Source organism: Periplaneta americana, chromosome 4, assembly GCF_040183065.1.
Source record: "Periplaneta americana isolate PAMFEO1 chromosome 4, P.americana_PAMFEO1_priV1, whole genome shotgun sequence".
In the NCBI taxonomy this organism is placed as follows: domain Eukaryota; kingdom Metazoa; phylum Arthropoda; class Insecta; order Blattodea; family Blattidae; genus Periplaneta; species Periplaneta americana.
The window spans coordinates 152251786-152272277 of record NC_091120.1 but is presented as its reverse complement, the minus strand read 5'-3'; the positions used below and the strand labels follow the sequence as shown (position 1 = coordinate 152272277).

Below are 20492 nucleotides of genomic sequence, written 5' to 3'. Positions count from 1 at the left end.
CAAAAGGCCTTCTCTTCCATCCTACCAGATAGCACATATAAATACAAAAAAGAAATACAAACACTGATGAAAATAATACATATTAAATTAAAGCCCTATAGAGGGTCAACAGAGTCAAAAGAACACTATAGAGCTCTCATCGAGCTAATACAAGAAAAAAGAAAGTAGAATCGTTGGATCTATTTCTTCAACAACACCACAATCTGACAGCGGTACATAAATTACGTGGAAAAGAGAGTGCACCCTTCAAGAGTACCTTTGCATGAAGTGCATTCGGTATTCGGCGATGGGCGAACCGTACCTATATGGCGGTGGCCCTCTCGTTCGCCTGACTTCAGTGCATGTGACTTTTATTTGCGGGGAACCTTAAAAGCAAAGTATATTACAATAATCTACACACGCTCGAAGAATTGAAGAACAAAATAACATTTTATCGAAGACATCGGAACATTAACAAGAGGAACGACCATTTTCAGCAGTTATTACAAAGACATGACAAGAGAAGACTTTTATACACATAGTGCTTATCTGGATTACAAAATATTAACAGCAATGTTATTATACAGCGTGTCTGTAAATTTCACAAAATTTTGGAATCAGAAAACTTTTCTTAGAAATGCTTTAGGCCTATATTAAGGAAGAAAGGAGCTACGACGTTTAGTTTCAATGTAACAAGGTTTTATATCATTAACTGGGTCATCTCATAGGTTGAGATTTAGGCAATACTTTCCTTGAAAATTTAATAATGAATTTAATAAAAAAAAGTAATTAATATTGCAGGCATTCATTTCATCAAAAATACACACCACAAACAAGTAAACAAAAAGCCATCTGAACCCATTACACTACAACCCATTTGTTTCTTAACCAGAAAAGCCATCTATCCGATCCCATGTCGGTTTAATTTATAGATACTCTATATTAATTCATTCTACATCTTTACAGCACTGCTATTTTCATCTGGGACACCTTGCACTGTACTGATTGTTATAAAGTTAAATAACTACTGTATTTAACAAAGACTGGGTAATTTAAAGTCCATTTTGTTCGAAATATAACAAGATAGGATAATTGCCAAGTTTAATATATTTTATGGCAATAGATATAGATAAATCATATTAGATCCAATCACTTTTCATTCATTCACATTTCTCTTTCTTCAAATGTATACTCTTACAGTACACATTATTTTATAGAGTTTACGTAGGCTAGTTGAGATCCGCCCAATGTTTGCACCCACTTTTTCTCACGTTAGAAGGAGTTTGGTTAGATTTCTGCGTCGGTGCTTCATCTCTTCCCAATGTGCCTTTAGACAGATAATCTCCCATGAGTGTGAAGGTGTTCGGGAAGCCTGGATATGTGGCATCCCTGTGGTCTTTGACGATCAGAAGTTTCTCGTTCGGTTGAACAGCCCAGTGTCTGCAGCCAGTTCTTCTCGCAGTATTCTTGTCGGCGTTGTCAAGATACTTGGCAAAGGCTTCCATTCCTTTCGAGACGTTTTCTTCTTTCTTGACACCGTTGTTCATTGCAGAATTAATCTGAAAAAAAAAAAAAAAAACAAGATGTTCAATAAACGTATGAAATCGTGTAAATTAAAATAGAGGAAAACTATATGTGTAGGATTATCATTAATTGTTAAATTACCCCAAGGTAAAGGGATAATCAGTCAAACGTCAGCAACGGCGACAGAAAACGCGTGGGCGTCGGAAGATGAGATACCGCTAAGCGAATTAAGAGGAAGAGATGAAGATTTTGAGTTCTAGGACGAAATCCCTCTTGGCCCGTGGAAAGCGAGATTACATGATCCTCCCCAGGCACACAGTTCTACTGAACCAGATCACGGGTTCGATCCTCCTAGTAATTTAATTAATACTCCCTGTGTGAGTAATGAAACAGCCAAACAGAGAAGCCAACCAATTTAACCTCGCTAGGGGTTGCGTACTAGAAATATTTACTAACCTATTTGATTACAGATTGTGTAATTGTTGTTGCAAGAAGGTGATCTAATAAAATATAGGGACGAGATTTACACTCTCTGTTCCCCGGATGTAACAATATTTTCAGCTACTCAGCCGCACTGTCTAGCCAGAGGAAACCAGAGGGAGCCTGTGTCATCGGATCTGAACGACCTTCGACATGATGTCGTCCATTCCAGGAAAAACTCTAAGTATATTGTATAATATTAAGTATAGCAAGAAGCTCGCCTGGAGAAGCCAAACCTCAAAATGACACTTTTAAAATTTACTTCTACTTTTGTAACTTAAAATAACTGTATCATAAATAATTCTGTTGATCCGAGTTAACTGCTATTTAATATGTATATAAATTTCGAAACATTTTGAACAATGAAATAAGATATGTTCCTAAGATCGATTTAACGCAAGGATATAATAGCATTTAATATAATCTTGAAGGTTACTCTGTCTAATATTCATATGTGTAAATATTCAAATTCAAACGCAACTGATGTGATGATTTAAAGATAGCATAGTTGATTTGAAAGTTGAAGTTAGACATGTCATAACTAAAACTCTTTCGTGAGTGTGCAAACGATTATCTTAATTGAATCAATTGTGCTACTCGAACTTATGTGCTCCAGGCCTCCAGAATGCAAGACGTCCTGCCGGTGGTGTAACATGAAAGGCTGCGTAAGCAACGGGAGCCACGAAGGACAGGTGACATCACTCGCCAGCTGGAACGCTATCAGCGCTAAGCACGGACCTGAACTGCATGTGTCAGCAGAACATAAGGAGGTGCTGTATGTATAGTCTGCGTCACCGTTTTTGGCGTGTGAAATAAGCAATGGGAACGTTAAGTGCGAGTGTTTTACCTTTTCTGCATTCAGTCTGACAACAGTGTTTCGAAAATGGCTGATGTGACGTGTATAGGAAGTGGTACCATTCTCAGCTGCACCAGCAACATGCTCACAAACTGGGCATTACACTCAAGGACACATGCCAAAATTGCTGGCACCAGCTGTACGAAAAGTCGTCCAACATAGAACACAGAGTTAAGACTTGAATGTTTTTAGGATAAACATTTAGCTTAAGAGTGGAGTGAATTACATTGAAAAATGTGTGTATGTGTGTGTGTGTGTGTGTGTGTGTGTGTGTGTGTGTGTGAGGTATGCGTGAGGAGAAAAGAATGTATATGGGGTCCCCGAAAAAAAAAACAAAAGAGAATGAGTGAGAGAGAGAAATACTGTGTTATCTTAATAATATCCTATATTGTGAAATTTTGTTGTAACGAAGAGAAAATACTATCCAAAATCTATTATTGTACCTAGAGTTGGTAAGTGTCATAGCTGACGCCATGCAACCAACCGAACCGAACTAACACAAAATTATACAATATCTCAAAATTTAACACAGAAAATCCAAAACCAATTAGAATGCATAAACCAACTTTTAAAATCATTATTAGTGATTCCACTCTACTTGGTAATTCAACGGTCATCAAATTCATAGTATACATGGTGTGCATTTGAAAGCCAATGGCGAGGGAATAAATACCCCGTAAACCTGCTTGAGCAGAAAGAGTCGCTGACACGAAATTAACTCTCTGTAAACTCTCTCTCTCTGTTGCTTGTGTCTGTGAATGTATTCCACAATCTAATCCACAATCACTAGGCCAGACAACAAGTTCAATGAAAAAGCACGTGCCATTGAGGCATCGTCTTTTTGAAAATGAGGGGCATTGATATGCCCCAGGGCTTAAGAACACTCTGTGGCATGATTTTCTGTGGGGTGTTAAAATTGAAACAGTCCAGGAAAAGTGTCAGCGGAATACACGATCTTAAGCAAGACGCGCTTGTGAAGTAAATAGATGCTTAGCCAGCGTTATAGAGTTATGTCGCGCGAGCGGTAAATCACTGCCTACGATAAAAGTATGCTTACGCCACGAATCACTGCTGGACTAATCGCATTGGTCCAGTGGAATAAAGCATGCATTTTAATTGGTTAAATTAAATCTCGCATTCTTCGAACTCTTTTCTTACGCGTAGTCTCAGTAAAGCGACTTATCACTGTATTGCACAAAATCGAATTAATTGTAACAGATGTTTTATTAAGACAACATCTTTAAGCAAGTATAATCAAAAGAGGTTTAAAGCCCATCTCACCTATTGCAGAGCGTGGATGGTACACCGGGCGGGATTACGGTAAGAGACCATAAAAAGTGATGGTTAGAAGATTGGGGCAGACAGTGATACAGTCGGATGGTGACACAGTCAGGCAGGGATCGAGGACCAAGTCGTAATATTGAAACACTCTTAGACCAGCGGTCGTCAACTCAGTGCACTCTCGGTGTAGCGTCCCTTACCCGCAGGACTCTTACAGCACCAGCGTGAATTCGTGGCTGATGGCGGGTATGCTGCCTAACTCTTCCCGCTGCACGAAGGGACAAATCATGGTGCTCCGCTTACCCATTACCCATTTGAGCGAGTGCTGACGACATAAGGGTTAAACTGTAACAGTAAAATAGTGAAAATTTCACGCCATCCTCATTGAAAGCGGGGATGTTACGACGTATTATACAGTAGTGGATTACACTTTTAAATCCATTCAGAAGTGTATTACGTACGTGTTCCACTCTAAAAAATAACATATTTATATCATGAAAAATTTCACAATTACATCCAAACGCTCTAGACAAAAGTGTTAAAATATAACAGGAAGTAACTGAAATTTTCACTCCATCATCATTGAAAGCGGCGATGTTACGACGTATTAAGGAGTAGTGGATTACATTTGTAATCTATTCAGAAGTGGATTAAATTTGTAATCCATTCAGACGTGTATTGCATTTGTAATCCATTCACAAGTGGATTATATATGTAATCCATTCAGAAGTGGATTACATGTGTAATCCAGTCAGAAGTGGATTACATGTGTAATCCAGTCGGCAGTGGATTATATGTGTAATCCATTCACAAGTGGATTACATAATTATGTAATCATTTCAGAAGTGGATTGCATGTGTAATCCAGTCAGAAATGGGTTACATATGTAATACAGTCAGAAGTTGATTACATGTAATGCATTCAGTATTGGATTACATATGTAATCCATTCATAAGTGGATTACATATGTAATCCATTCAGAATTGGATTGCATATGTAATCCAGTCAGATATGCATTACATGTAATTCAATCAGTAGTGGATTACATATGTGTTCCATCCAGAAGTGGATTACATATGTAATCCAGTCAGAAATGGATTACATATGTAATCCATTCAGAAGTATATTGCATTTGAAATACACTAAGAAGTGGATTGCGTATGTAATCCATTCAGAAGTAGATTACATATGTGATCCATTCAGAAGTGGATTACATATGTAATCCAGTCAGAAATGGATTACATGTAATTCATTCAGCAATGGATTACATATGTAATCCATTCAGGAGTGTATTAAGTTTGTAATACACTCAGAAGTGGATTGTGTATGTAATCCAACCAGAATTGGATTACGTATGTAATCCATTCAGAAGTGGATTACGTATGTAATCCAGTCAGAAGTGGATTACGTATGTAATCCATTCAGAAGTGTATTGCATTTGTAATCCACTCAGAAGTGTATTGCATTTGTAATCCAATCACAAGTAGATTACATATGTAATCCATTCAGAAGTGGATTACATGAGTAATCCAGTCAGAAATGGATTACATATGTAATCCAATCAGAAGTTGATTACATGTAATGTATTCAGTAGTGGATTACTTATGTAATCAATTCAGAAGTGGATTACATATGTAATCCAGTCAGAAGTGGATTGCATGTAATTCAGTCAGTAGTGGATTACAGAATTTAATCGATTCAGAAGTGGATTAAATATGTAATCCATTCAGAATTGGATTGCGTATGTAATCCATTCAGATGTGGATTGCGTACGTAATCCATTCAAAAGTGGATTACATATGTAATCCAGTCAGAAGCGGATTACATATATATTCCATTCAGAAGTGTATTGCATTCGTAATCCACTCAGAAGTGGAATGCGTATGTAATCCATTGAGAAGTGGATTACGTAAGTAATCTATTAAAAATTGGATTACATATATAATCCAGTCAGAAGTAGATTACATATGTAATCAAGTCAGAAGTGGATTACATTTATAATACATTCAGACCTGGTTTACGTACATAATCCATTCATAAACGGATTACATGTGTATTCCAGTGTAAATATATAATATATTTATACAATGAAAAATTTCAGTTACTTTGAAACACTCTTAGACCAGCGGTCGTCAACTCAGTTCTCGGTGTACAGGTCTCTTACATCACCGGTGTGAATTCGTACCTGATGGCGGGTATGCTGTCTAACTCTTCCTGCTGCACAAAGGGACAAATCATGGTGCTCTGCTTACCCTTTACCCATTTCAGCGAGTGCTGACGACCACTGCTCTAGACATAAGGGTTAAACTGTAGCAGGAAAATAGTAAAAATTTCACGTCATCATCATTGAAAGCAGGGATGTTACGATGCGTTATACAGTACTGGATTACATTTTTAAATCCATTCAGAAATGTATTACGTCCGTGTGCCACTCTAAAAATATAATATATTTATACCATGAAAAGTTTCACAATTACATGCAAACGCTCTAGACAAAAGGACTAAACTGTTACAGGAAGATCCTGGAAATCTCATGCCATCGTCATGGAAAGCGGTATTGTGAAGACATAATAAACAGCAGTGGATTACATTTGTAAATAACAGCTGCTTATTACATTCGTACTACTTCTGCAAACACATGCATCGTGTAACATCGCCGTGACCCGAAGTGGAATGGAAAAGTGGCCGCACTCGTGAACAGCGAATATTTTCTTTTTTGACAGCTGTACACTTAACGGCAAAGGTCGACAGAAATGCTAAGTTCTATCGCGCGGATCACTCGTGTAAACGAACTGCACTTCAAGGCACTGTTATGTCTCTTCATGGAAAGTCATTCGTCTACGATGTAATCAACCTTACGCCCTGTGTGTGGCCCAGTGGTAGAATGTCTGACATGTGTATTAGACGTTGTGAGTTCGCCTCCCAGTACGGTAAAATTATTTATTTATTTATTTATTTATTTATTTTAGTTTTAAATAGTTTATTACTTTAAATGTGAAATGGCATTTGTTCATAAACTTCGTTATGCCTGCCTTATAAGAATATTATTGCCCATCACTTGCGGGCTGTTATTAGGCCAGATCTGGCCTGTAAAAACAAAAATACTTGTTTCACAGCCTAAAAAACCGGACGCATATCACACATAAATATATAATTAAATAAACAGAAAAACAAACAATTTGTTGATATATTAACAAAAACAAAGGCCTGTGGTGAGGACTAGTATCTCGTCCACAAACCACCTACGTCAACAACTGCCCACTTTCCCATTTTCTTCTTCTTTTCTTATTTTTCTTCTTCTTTTTTCTCTTGTTTCTTCTTTTTCTTTTTCTTCTTTTCCTTTTCTCCTTTTTTTCTTTTCTTCTTTTCCTTTCCCTTCTTCATTTCCCGTCCTATTTTTTCTTCTACTTTTTCTTTTTTCTCTTCTTTCTTCTCTTCTTTTTTCTCTTCTTTTTTCTCTTTTCCTTCCTTTTCTCTTTCTCGCTTTACCTTTTTTCACTTTTTCTCTTTTCTTTTCTTCTTTTTGTCGTCTTCTTTTCCTTTTTTTTCCTTCGTTTTATTATTTATCATTTTTTCCCTCTTCTTTTTAATTTTTCTGTTTCTTTTTTTCTTCTCCTTTTTCTTTTTTCCCTTTTTATTTCTCTTCTTTACTTCTTTTTCATTTTTTCCTTTTCCCTTTTAACGGTTCCTTTTTTCCTTTTCCCTTTTCCCTTTTACCTTTCCCCTTCTCCCCTTTACCCCTCTTCCCATCTTCCCTGTCCCATTTCACTTTCCCCTTAATTTTTGCTTTCGTTTGTCTTTTTCTTTTTCTTCTTCTTTTTTTCTTTTCCTATTTTTTTCTTCTTGTCTTTCTCTTTCTCCTTTTTCTTTTCTTTTCTTCTTCATTTCTTCTTTTTTCTCTTTTTCATTTTCTTTTTATTCTTCTTCTCTTTCTCTTTTTATTTTTCTTTTTTCTCTTTTTTTCTTTTTTATTTTTCTCTTTCCCTTACTTTTTCTTCTTCTCTGTCTTCTTCCTCCTCCTCGTCTTGCTCCTTCTCCCCCTCCTCCTAATTCTTCTTTTTCCCTTCTTCTCTTTCTTCTTTTTCTTCTTCTTCTTACCATCTTACCTTCTTTCTTCTCCTTCTTTTCTTCTTCTTCTACTTCTTCCCTTTCTTTCTCTTCCTCTATCTCTACTTCACTCTCTCTCTATTTCTTTCTCTTCCTCTTTCTCATTCTCTCTCTGTCTCACTCTTTCTCTTTATCTTATCCTTCTTATATATTTTCTTCTTTTTATTTTTCTTTTCTTTTTTCTCCTTTCTTGTTTCTTTTCTTTCTTCATCTTTTTTCCTTCTTCTTCTCCTTCTCCTTTTGCTGTTCCTTTTTCTTATTCTTCTTTTTTCTTCCTCTTCTCCCTCTCTTTTTCCTTTTTTCTTCTTATGTTTCTTCTTCTATTTCTTCATCTTCTTTTTCTTTTTCCTTGCTTTACTTTTTTCTTCTTCTTCCTCTTCTATTTCTTCTTCTTCCTATTTTCCTTCCTCTTATTTTTGTTTCTCTTCTTCCTTTTATTTTATTATTTTATTTTTTGCTTCTTTTTGATTTCCTTCTTCCATTTTCTTCTTCTTTTTCTTCTTCTCTCAATTCTTGTTATTTTTACCATTTTTGTTTTTCTTATTGTCTGTTATTCTTATTTTTTTGTTTTTTTTCTTCTTCTTCTTCTTCTTTTTGTTTTTCTTTTCACTCTATTTCTTCCTTCTTTTTTCTTCTTTTCCTTTTTCCTTCCTTTTCCTTTACTGTCCTTTTTCATTTCTTTCCTCATCTTTTTTCTTTCCCATTTTTTCTACTTTTCTTCTTTTTTCTTTTTATTCTATTTCTTTATTTCATCTTCTTTTTCATGTTCCTTCTTGTCCTCTCAATTCTTTTCTTCTACTTTTTCTTTTCCTTTTTCCCTTTTCCCCTTTCCCTTTTCCCTCTTTTCTCTTCCCTTTCCACTTTTTCTTTTCCTTTTATTTTTACTTCTTTACTTCTATTTCTCTTTCTTCCTTTTCTTTTTTTTTGTTCTTCTTCTTCACCTTTTTCCATCTTTTTTCTTGTTCTTTTTCTTTTTCCTCATCTTTTCTTCTTCTTCTTCTTCTTGTCTTTTTCCTAATCCATTTTCATTTTCTTCTCTTCTACTTTCTTTCTCTTCTCTTTTTTTCTTTTTCTTCACTTTCTTGTTTTCTTTCTCTTCTTATTCATTTTCCTTTCCTTCAATTTATTTTTTATTCTTATTCTTTTTCTTCCTTCTTCTTCTCCTTCTGCTATTTTTTCTCATTTTCTTTTTTTATTTTTTCTTTTTCACTTTGCTTTTTTGATTTTCTTCTTCTTTCTTCTTCTTTTCCTCTCTTTCTTCATTCCTTCTTCTTTCCTTTTCATTCCTTTTCTTTTTCTTTGTCCTTCTTTTTCTTTTCCTTTTGTCCTTGTTTTCTTTTTTCTTTTTTATCCTTTTCTTTTATTTCTTTTTCTTTTCTTTTCCTTTTTCTTTTTTTCGCCCTCCTCTTCTTGTGTCCTCCTTTTTCTACATTTCTTTCTTCTTTTTCTTCTTCTTTTTCTTGATTCTGAGTGTTCTTTTTATTTTTTCTTCTTATTTTTCCTTCTTTACCTTTCTTTTCTTTTTTTTATTTTCCTTTTTCCCTTTTCCCCCTTTTCCCTTTTCGTTTCTCCCCTTTCCCCTTTTCCTTTTCCGCTTTTCCCATTTTCCCTTTCCCCATTTCTTTTGGCTTTTCTTTGTTTTTTCATTTTCTTAGTCTTTTTTTTTCATTTTCGTTTTATTATATTCCCTCGCTTTTTTCTTTCTCTTCTTATGTTTTCTTCTTATTCTTTTCTTCGTTTCCTATTATTTTTCTCTTTTTCTTTCCTCTTTTTCTTTCTCTTTTCTTTCTGCTTCTCTTTCTCTATTTGTTTTTGTTTTTCTTTTCTCTTTGTTTTTACTCTTTCTCTTTCTTTTTATTGTTCTCTTCCATCTTCTCTTCTTTTTTTCTTCCTGTTCTCTTTCTCCTCCTCCTTCTTCTTCCTCTTACCTTTATTCTTCTCTTTATTCTTCTCCTCTTTCTTCTTCTTCTCTTTTTCTCTTCTTCTGTTTCTACTTCTTTCTTTTCCTCTTTTCCTCTTTCTCTTTGTCATTCTCTATCTCTGTCCCTTTCTTGTTTCTTTTCTTCTGACCTTACAGCACATAGAGAAAGGATACAATATGCAGAAGAATAAGAAGATGAAACAGAAGAAGAAACAGAAAAAAGGAAAACGAAAAAAAAACAAGAAGAAAAAAGAATAAAAGTAAGAAGAAAAAATATAAGAAGAGGAAGAAGAATAAAGAAGACGAAAGGGTAAAAAGAAAAGAAGAAAAGGAAGAAGAGGTAAAAGAAGAAAAAGAAAGAAGGAGAAGGGGAAGTAAAAAGAGGGACTAGGAAAAGGAGAAGAGATGAAGAAAAAAAAGTAGAAAAGAAAAAGAAAAAGAAAATGAACAAAGAAAAGAAGGAAAAAAGAAATGGAAGAAGAAAAATGAAAAGGAAAAGAGAAACAGAGGGTCAGAGAGAGAATGAGAATGAGAAAGAGAAAGAGAAACAAATAGGGTAAGCGGAAGAAAAAGAGAAGGAGAAGAAGAACAGAAGAATAAGAATAAGAGGGAAGAGAAGAACTAGAAGAAGAATAAAGAGAAGAAACAAGGAAGAAGAAAGAAAAGAAAAAAGAGAAGAAGAAGTAAAAGAAGAAATAGAAAGAGAAAAAGAAAAACAAAAAGAGAAAGAGAAGCAGAAGAAGAAGAAAAAGAGACAATAAGAAAAGAAAAACAAGAAAAGAGGAAGTAAAGAAGAAAGGAAGAAGAAGAAAAAAGGAGAAAATAAGAAAACGAAAAAGAAAAAGGAAAAAATACAATGAAAAGCAAGAGGAAAGGGGAAAGAGAAAGGGAAAATGGGAAAAAAGAAAGGAGAAAACGGAAAAGGGAAAAGAGGAAAGGGATAAGGGAAAAGGGAAAAAGAGAAAAGAAAAAGAGAAAAAGGGAAAAAAGGAAAAGAAAAAAAGAGAAAGGAAAATAAGGAAGAAAGAAAAAGAAGAACAAAAAAAGAAAAAGAAAAAAGAGGAAAACCAAAACGAAGGAAAAGAGAAAGAAGATGAAAAATAAGAAGGAATAGAAGAAGAAAAGGAAATAAAAGAGAAGGAAGAAAAAGATATATAAGAAACAGAAAACAAGAAGAAAAAGTTGAAAAAGAATAAGTAGAAGAAGATGAAAAAATAAGAAGAAAAAGGAATAGGAAAATGAGAAAGAGAAGAATAAGAAAAGAAGAATAAAATCAAAAAAGAACAAGGAAATGTGTTAGATAAAGAAAATAAAAAGAACAAAAATATAAGAATACGTAAAGAAAAAGGGAAAGAGTGGGAGAGAGAAAGAAAGAGAAAGAGAAAGAGAAAGAAAGAGAGAAAGAGAAAGACAAAGAAAAATGGAAAGAGAAAGAAAGAGAAGAAGAAGAAAAATAGGAAGAAGAAAGAGAAGTAGACTAAGAAGAAGAAATAGAATAAAAAGGAAGAAGAAGAAGAAAGAGGAGCAGGAGGAGAAAGAGAAGAACAGGATGAATAAGCAGAAAAATAAGAAGGAAAAAAAGAGAAAAATGGAAAACAAAGAGAAAAAGAGAAAGGAAGACAAAAAGAGACAAAGAAAAACAAAGGAGAAACAGGAAAAAAGAAAAAGAGAAAAGAAGAACGAAGAGAAGAAAAGAAAAAACTAAAAAAGATAAGGAAGAAAAAAGAAGAAGAATTAGATAAATACAAAGAAAAACAAAAAAAGAAAGGGGAAAGGGAAAAGGGAAATGGAAAAACGGAAAAGGGAAGAGGGGAAAGGGGACAAGGGAAAGGTGAAAACAGAGAAAGGAAGAAAAAGAAGAATAGAAGAGAAAGGAAAGAAAGGAAAAAAAGAAAAAAAAATCAAAAGGAAGGAAAAGACAAAATGAGAGAAGAAGAAGAAGAAGAAGAAGAAGAAGAACAAGAAAACGAAAAAGAGGAAACAGAAGGCGAAAAAAAGAAAAAAGGAGACGAAAAAAGCGAAAGAAAAAAAGAAAAGAAAAATAAAAAGAAGAAAAAAAGATAGAGAAAAATTAAAAGATAAAAGAAATAGAAGAATAAGAACCAAAGGGAAAATGAAAAAAGAAGGAAAAGGTAAAGAAGAAAGGACAAAAAAGGATTAGAAAAGAAGAAAAAGAAGAAGAAAATGGAAGAAGGAAATCAAAAAGAAGCAAAAAAATGAAAGAATAAAATAAAAGGAAGAAGAAAAACAAAAATAAGAAGGAGAATAGGAAGAAGAAGGAATAGAAGAAGAGGAAGAAGAAGGAAAAAGTAAAACAAGGAAAGGGAAAAAGAAGATGAAGAAATAGAAGAAGAAACTTAAGAAGAAAAAAGGAAAAGGAAAGGGAGAAGAGGAAGAATAAAGAAGAATAAGAAAAAGGAACAGCAAAAGGAGAAGGAGAAGAAGAAGAAGAAAAAAAGAAGGAGAAAGAAAAGAAACAAGAAAGGAGAAAAAAGAAAAGAAAAATAAAAAGAAGAAAATATATAAGAAGGATAAGATAAAGAGAAAGAGTGAGACAGAGAGAGAATGAGAATGAGGAAGAGAAAGAAATAGAGAGAAAGAGAGTGAAGTAGAGATAGAGAAAGAGAAAGAAAGGGAAGAAGAAGAAGAAAGAGAAGAAGAAGAAAAGAAGTAGAAGAAAGAATGTAAGAAGAAGAAGAAAAAGTAGAAAGAGAAGAAGGAGGGAAGAAGAAGAATTAGGAGGGGGAGAAGGAGCAAGACGAGGAGGAGGAAGAAGAAGACAGAGAAGAAGAAAAAGTAAGAGAAAGAGAAAAATAATAAAGAAAAAAAGAGAGAAAAGAAAAATAAAAATAGAAAGAGAAGAAGAATAAAAAGAAAATGAAAAAGAGAAAAAAAGAAGAACTGAAGAAGAAAAGAAAAGAAAAAGGAGAAAGAGAAAGAAAAGAAGAAAAAAAAGGAAAAGAAAAAAAGAAGAAGAAAAAGAAAAAGACAAAGGAAACCAATGAGTAAGGGGAAAGTGAAATGGGACAGGGTAGGTGGGAAGAGGGGTAAGGGGGAGAAGAAGAAAGGCAAAAGGAAAAAGGAAAAAGGGAAAAGGGAAAAGGAAAAGGAAAAAAGGAACTGGTAAAAGGGAATAGGGAAAAAGGAAAAAGAAGAAGTAAAGAAGAGAAATAAGAAGGGAAAAAAAGAAAAAGGGGAAGAAAAAAAGAAACAGAAAAATGAAAAAGGAGAGGAAAAAAATTATGAATAATAAAAAGAAGTAGAAAAAGAAAAAGAAGATGACAAAAAGAAGAAAAGAAAAGAGAAAAAGTGAAAAAAGGTAGAGAAAGAAAGAGAAAAAGAAAAGGAAGGAAGAGATAAAAAAGAAGAGAAAAAAAAAGTAGAAGAAAAAATAGGAAGGGAAATAAAGAAGAAGGGGAAGGAAAAGAAGAAAAGAAAAAAATAAGGAGAAAAGGAAAAGGAGAAAAAGAAAAAGAAGAAATAAGAGAAAAAAGAAGAAGAAAAATAAGAAAAGAAGAAGAAAATGGAAAAGTGGGCAGTTGTTGACGTAGGTGGTTTGTGGACGAGATACTAGTCCTCACCACAGGCCTTTGTTTTTGTTAATATATTAACAAATTGTTTGTTTTTCTGTTTATTTAATTATATATTTATGTTTGATATGCGTCCGGTTTTTTAGGCTGTGAAACAAGTATTTTTGTTTTTACAGGCCAGATCTGGCCTAATAACAGCCCGCAAGTGAAGGGCAATAATATTCTTATAAGGCAGGCATAACGAAGTTTATGAACAAATGCCATTTCACATTTAAAGTAATAAACTATTTAAAACTAAAATAAATAAATAAATAAATAAATAAATAAATAAATAAATAAATAAATAAATAAATAATTTTACCGTACTGGGAGGCGAACTCACAACGTCTAATACACATGTCAGACATTCTACCACTGGGCCACACACAGGGCGTAAGGTTGATTACATCGTAGACGAATGACTTTCCATGAAGAGACATAACAGTGCCTTGAAGTGCAGTTCGTTTACACGAGTGATCCGCGCGATAGAACTTAGCATTTCTGTCGACCTTTGCCGTTAAGTGTACAGCTGTCAAAAAAGAAAATATTCGCTGTTCACGAGTGCGGCCACTTTTCCATTCCACTTCGGGTCACGGCGATGTTACACGATGCATGTGTTTGCAGAAGCAGTACGAATGTAATAAGCAGCTGTTATTTACAAATGAAATCCACTGCTGTTTATTATGTCTTCACAATACCGCTTTCCATGACGATGGCATGAGATTTCCAGGATCTTGCTGTAACAGTTTAGTCCTTTTGTCTAGAGCGTTTGCATGTAATTGTGAAACTTTTCATGGTATAAATATATTATATTTTTAGAGTGGCACACGGACGTAATACATTTCTGAATGGATTTAAAAATGTAATCCAGTACTGTATAACGCATCGTAACATCCCTGCTTTCAATGATGATGACGTGAAATTTTTACTATTTTCCTGCTACAGTTTAACCCTTATGTCTAGAGCAGTGGTCGTCAGCACTCGCTGAAATGGGTAAAGGGTAAGCAGAGCACCATGATTTGTCCCTTTGTGCAGCAGGAAGAGTTAGACAGCATACCCGCCATCAGGTACGAATTCACACCGGTGATGTAAGAGACCTGTACACCGAGAACTGAGTTGACGACCGCTGGTCTAAGAGTGTTTCAAAGTAACTGAAATTTTTCATTGTATAAATATATTATATATTTACACTGGAATACACATGTAATCCGTTTATGAATGGATTATGTACGTAAACCAGGTCTGAATGTATTATAAATGTAATCCACTTCTGACTTGATTACATATGTAATCTACTTCTGACTGGATTATATATGTAATCCAATTTTTAATAGATTACTTACGTAATCCACTTCTCAATGGATTACATACGCATTCCACTTCTGAGTGGATTACGAATGCAATACACTTCTGAATGGAATATATATGTAATCCGCTTCTGACTGGATTACATATGTAATCCACTTTTGAATGGATTACGTACGCAATCCACTTCTGAATGGATTACATACGCAATCCAATTCTGAATGGATTACATATTTAATCCACTTCTGAATCGATTAAATTCCGTAATCCACTACTGACTGAATTACATGCAATCCACTTCTGACTGGATTACATATGTAATCCACTTCTGAATTGATTACATATGTAATCCACTACTGAATAGATTACATGTAATCAACTTCTGATTGGATTACATATGTAATCCATTTCTGACTGGATTACTCATGTAATCCACTTCTGAATGGATTACATATGTAATCTACTTGTGATTGGATTACAAATGCAATACACTTCTGAGTGGATTACAAATGCAATACACTTCTGAATGGATTACATACGTAATCCACTTCTGACTGGATTACATACGTAATCCACTTCTGAATGGATTACATACGTAATCCACTTCAAATGGATTACATACGTAATCCAATTCTGGATGGATTACATACACAATCCACTTCTGAGTGTATTACAAACTTAATACACTTCTGAATGGATCACACATGTAATCCATTGCTGAATGAATTACATGTAATCCATTTCTGACTGGATTACATATGTAATCGACTTCTGAAAGGATTACATATGTAATCTACTTCTGAATGGATTACATATGTAATCCATTTCTGACTGGATTACATATGTAATCCACTTCTGAATGGAACACATATGTAATCCACTACTGATTGAATTACATGTAATGCATATCTGACTGGATTACATATGCAATCCAATTCTGAATGGATTACATGTGTAATCCACTTCTGAATGGATTACATATGTAATCCAATACTGAATGCATTACATGTAATCAACTTCTGACTGTATTACATATGTAACCCATTTCTGACTGGATTACACATGCAATCCAGTTCTGAAATGATTACATAATTATGTAATCCACTTGTGAATGGATTACAAATGCAATACACTTCTGAGTGGATTACAAATGCAATACACTTCTGAACGGAATATATATTTAATCGTCCACACCTGTGGAGTAACGGTTAGCGCGTCTAGCCGCGAAACAAGGTGGCCCTGGTTCGATTCCCGGTCGGGACAAGTCACCTGGTTGAGGTTTTTCCGGGGTTTTCCCTAAACCCAATATGAGCAAATGCTGGGTAACTTTCGGTGTTGGACCCCGGACTCATTTCACCGGCATTATCACCTTCATCTCATTCAGACGCTAAATAACCTAAGCTGTTGATAAAGTGTCGTAAAATAACCCACTAAAATAAAAAATATATGTGTAATCCACTTCTGATTGGATAACAAATGCAACACACTTACGAATGGATTACAAATGCAATACACTTCTGAACGGAATATATATGTAATCGTCCACACCTTTGGAGTAACGGTTAGCGCGTCTAGCCGCGAAACAAGATTCCCGGTCGGGGCAAGTTACCAGGTTGAGGTTTTTTCCGGGGTTTTCCCTCAACCCAATATGAGGAAATGCTGGGTAACTTTCGGTGTTGGACCCCGGACTCATTTCACCGGCATTATCACTTTCATCTCATTCAGACGCTAAGTAACAAGACGCTAAATAACCTAAGCTGTTGATAAAGCGTCGTAAAATAACCCACTAAAATAAAAAAAATATACATACGCAATTCATTTCTGAGTGGATTACAAGTGCAACACACTTCTGAATTGATTACATATGTAATTCACTTCTGAATGGATCACATATGTAATCCACTACTGAATGAATTACATGTAAACCATTTCTGACTGGATTACATATGTATTCCACTTCTGAATGGATTACATATGTAATCCACACTTGCGATTGGATTACAAATGCAATACACTTCTGAGTGGATTACAAATGCAATACACTTCTGAATGAATTACAAATGTAATCCATTTCTGATTGGATTACAAATGTAGTCCACTTCTGAATAGATTAGAAATGTAATCCACCGCTCTTCAATATGTCATAACATCGCCGCTTTCAATGATGATGGAGTGAAATTTTCAGTTACTTCCTGTTATATTTTAACACTTTTGTGTAGAGCGTTTGGATGTACCAGTAATTGTGAAAGTTTTCATGATATAAATATATTATTATATTTTTAGAGTGGAACACGTGTGTAATCCACTTCCGAATGGATTACCAAATGTAATCCACTACTGTTTAATACGTCGTAACATCCTCGCTTTCAATGATGATGGCGAGAAATTTTCAGTATTTTCCTGTTGCAGTCGGCCTCGGTAGCGTAGTTGGTATAGCTCTGGCCTTCTGTGCTGGAGGTTGCGAATTCGATCCCGGCCCATGTCGATGGCATTAAGTGTTCTTAAATGCGGTAGGCTCATGTCAGTAGATTTACTGGCATGTGAAAGTACTCCTGCAGGACAAACTTCCGGTACACCAGCGATGCTGTTATAACCTCTGCAGTTGCGAGCGTGGTTATATAAACCATAATTTAAAATTTTCTGTTACAGTTTAACCCTTATGTCTAGAGTGTTTGGATGTACTAATTGTTACCTTTTTATTGTATGAATATATAACTTTTTAGAGTTGGATACATATGTAATCCATTGAGAAGTGGATTCTGAATGGATTATACATGTAATCCACTTCTGAATTGATTAGGAATATAATCCAGTACTCTTTAATACGTCATCACACTACTCCGCTTTCAATGATGATTGCCTGAAATTTTCAGTTTATTCCTGGATTAAAAAATGAATAAACAGCAGTGGTTTACAAATGTAATACACTACAACTTATTACCCCATTACATCTCCGCTTTGAATTATGTATGCATGAAATTTTCAGAATCTTCCTGAATTACAAATGTAATAATCAGCCGTTCTTTATAAATGTAATCCACTGCATTTTATTACGTCATCAAATCTCCGCGTTCAATGATGATAAGTGAAATTTTCAGTATCTTCGTGTTACAGTTTAGCCCTGATGTCTGATGTGTTTAGATGCAATTGTGGCTTTTTCTGTGTAGCGATTTATGTTTCTAGATTGAATATCTAACGTAATCCACTGCTGTTTATTACGTCATAATATCTCTGTTTTGAATGATGCAGGCGTGAAATTTTCACGATTTTCCTCTTACGGTTTAACATTTAAGTCTACAGTGTTTGGATGTAATTGAATCAGTCGGAGCTAAAAGGAACTAAGTCACTTTTCATAACTTTTCGGGAGAAGCAAAAAACATTCCACTAATAAAATAAATATTATATTTTTATGTTATAGAAGACAAAAGAATATTTAAAAGTCTTAGTTCCTTCTTCAACCGTTTGATGCGCATGACATCTGTTGTTCAAATTGTTGCATAACCCAAAACTGTATATTTTCACTTAGTTCCTTTTAGCTCCGACCGATTCAATTGTGAAATATTTAATTCTACAAATATATTATATTTTTGGATCCACTAATATTTATTACGTCATCACAACTCCAATTTTACTGAAATTTGCCTGAATTGTCCAGTTTCTTCATGTATTACAAAAGTAACATATAACAGTGGTTTACAAATGTAACCCACTGCTGTATATTTCGTGTCAGATTTCAAGTTTCAATGATGAAAGCGAGAAATTTTCACTACCTTTCTGAATTACAAAGGTAACAAACGGGAGTGGTTCAGAAATCCACTGCTGTCTACTTTGTCATCACATCTCGGCTTTCAATACTGATAGTTGAATTTTTCGGTATCTTCATGTTACAGTTTATCTCTATTGTCTGAAGTGTTTTTATGTATTTGTTACTTTTTTTTTTGCTGATTTGATTACAAATATAATCCTATAATAGAAACGTAATCCATTACTACGAAATACGTTATCACATCTCCGCTTTCAATGATGATAACGTTAAATTTCCAATATATTCCTGTTACATTTTAACCTTCATGTCTGAGTATTTGGATTGAATTATAACTTTATTCTGCGTATTCGTTTAGAGTTGAGTAGAAAATCCACTGCTGAATGGATTACAACGTAACATGTGAGACGTTATGTGATGTGATATTTCTGATGTATATATGATGCGATGTGAGATGTGATATGAAATGAGATGTGTTGTGATGTGTGATATGTGATGTGAGATGTAATGTTTGATGTGTGATATGTGTGGTGTGATGGTGGTTGTGTGGTGTGAAGTGATGTATGATGTGATGAGATGTGATGTGTGATGTGAGATGTAATGTTTGATGTGTGATATGATGTGTGGTGCGATGGTGGTTGTGTGGTGTGAAGTGATGTATGATGTGATGAGATGTGATGTGTGATGTGAGATGTAATGTTTGATGTGTGATATGATGTGATGTGTGATGTGAGATGTAATGTTTGATGTGTGGTAGGATATGTGGTGTTTTGGTGGTTGTGTGGTGTGAAGTGATGTATGATGTGATGAGATGTGATGTGTGATGTGAGATGTAATGTTTGATGTGTGATATGATGTGTGGTGTGATAGTGGTTGTGTGGTGTGAAGTGATGTATGATGTGATGAGATGTGATTTGCGATGTGGTGGTGGTGGTGGTGTGATGTGATGTGATATGTGGTGTGATGTGTTGTGCGATGTAAAGTGATGTGTGGTGATTTGATGTGATGCGTGATATGATGTGACGTGTTGTGATGTGATGAGATGTTTGATTTGATGTGTGAAGTAATGCAATGCGATGCGATGCGTGACGCTGCCGTTTAACGCTTAACGCTTGACGTTTGACTTTTGACGTGTGACGAGTGACGAATGACTTGTAACTTTGTGACGTACGACTTATGACTTATCACCTGTAACCTGTGACCTGTGACGTATTATGTGGTGTGATGTGATGTTATGTGTGATGTGATGTGTGGTGTGGTCTGTTGTGATGTGATGTGATGTGTGTTGTGATTTGATGTAATGTGATATATGATGTGTAATGTCATGTGTGTTGTCATGTGCAATGTGTGATGTGATTCTACGTGATGTGTGAGATGTGATGCCATGTGTATACTGTTGCGATATTATGTGTGATGTCATGTAATATGTGATATAATGTGTGATGTGTGAAGTGATGTGTGTTGTGATGTAATGTGTGATGTTATGTTATCTGTTTTGTGATGTGTAAAATGATGTGATGTGATATGCGACTAGTTGTGTGATATGATATGTGATGATATGTGATATGATGTAGCCTCGGTAGCGCAGTCGGTATGGCGTTGGACTTCTGTGCTCGAGATTGCGGGTTCGATCCCGGCCCTGGGCGATGGCATTTATGTGTGCTTAAATGCGAGAGCCTCATGTCAGTAGATTTACTGGCTTGTAAA

The 20492-nt window shown here is 34.8% G+C and overlaps 1 long non-coding RNA gene across 1 annotated transcript in view; it reads right to left on the bottom strand.

The window, feature by feature from the left end:
* Nucleotides 1–1041: 1041 nt before the first annotated feature.
* Nucleotides 1042–20492, bottom strand: part of LOC138698330 (uncharacterized) — a 169417-nt gene continuing 149966 nt past the window's right edge. Inside the window, exon 3 of the long non-coding RNA XR_011331833.1 lies at nt 1042–1538. This is a non-coding gene — a long non-coding RNA (uncharacterized lncRNA). The remainder of the gene's footprint in view (nt 1539–20492) is intronic.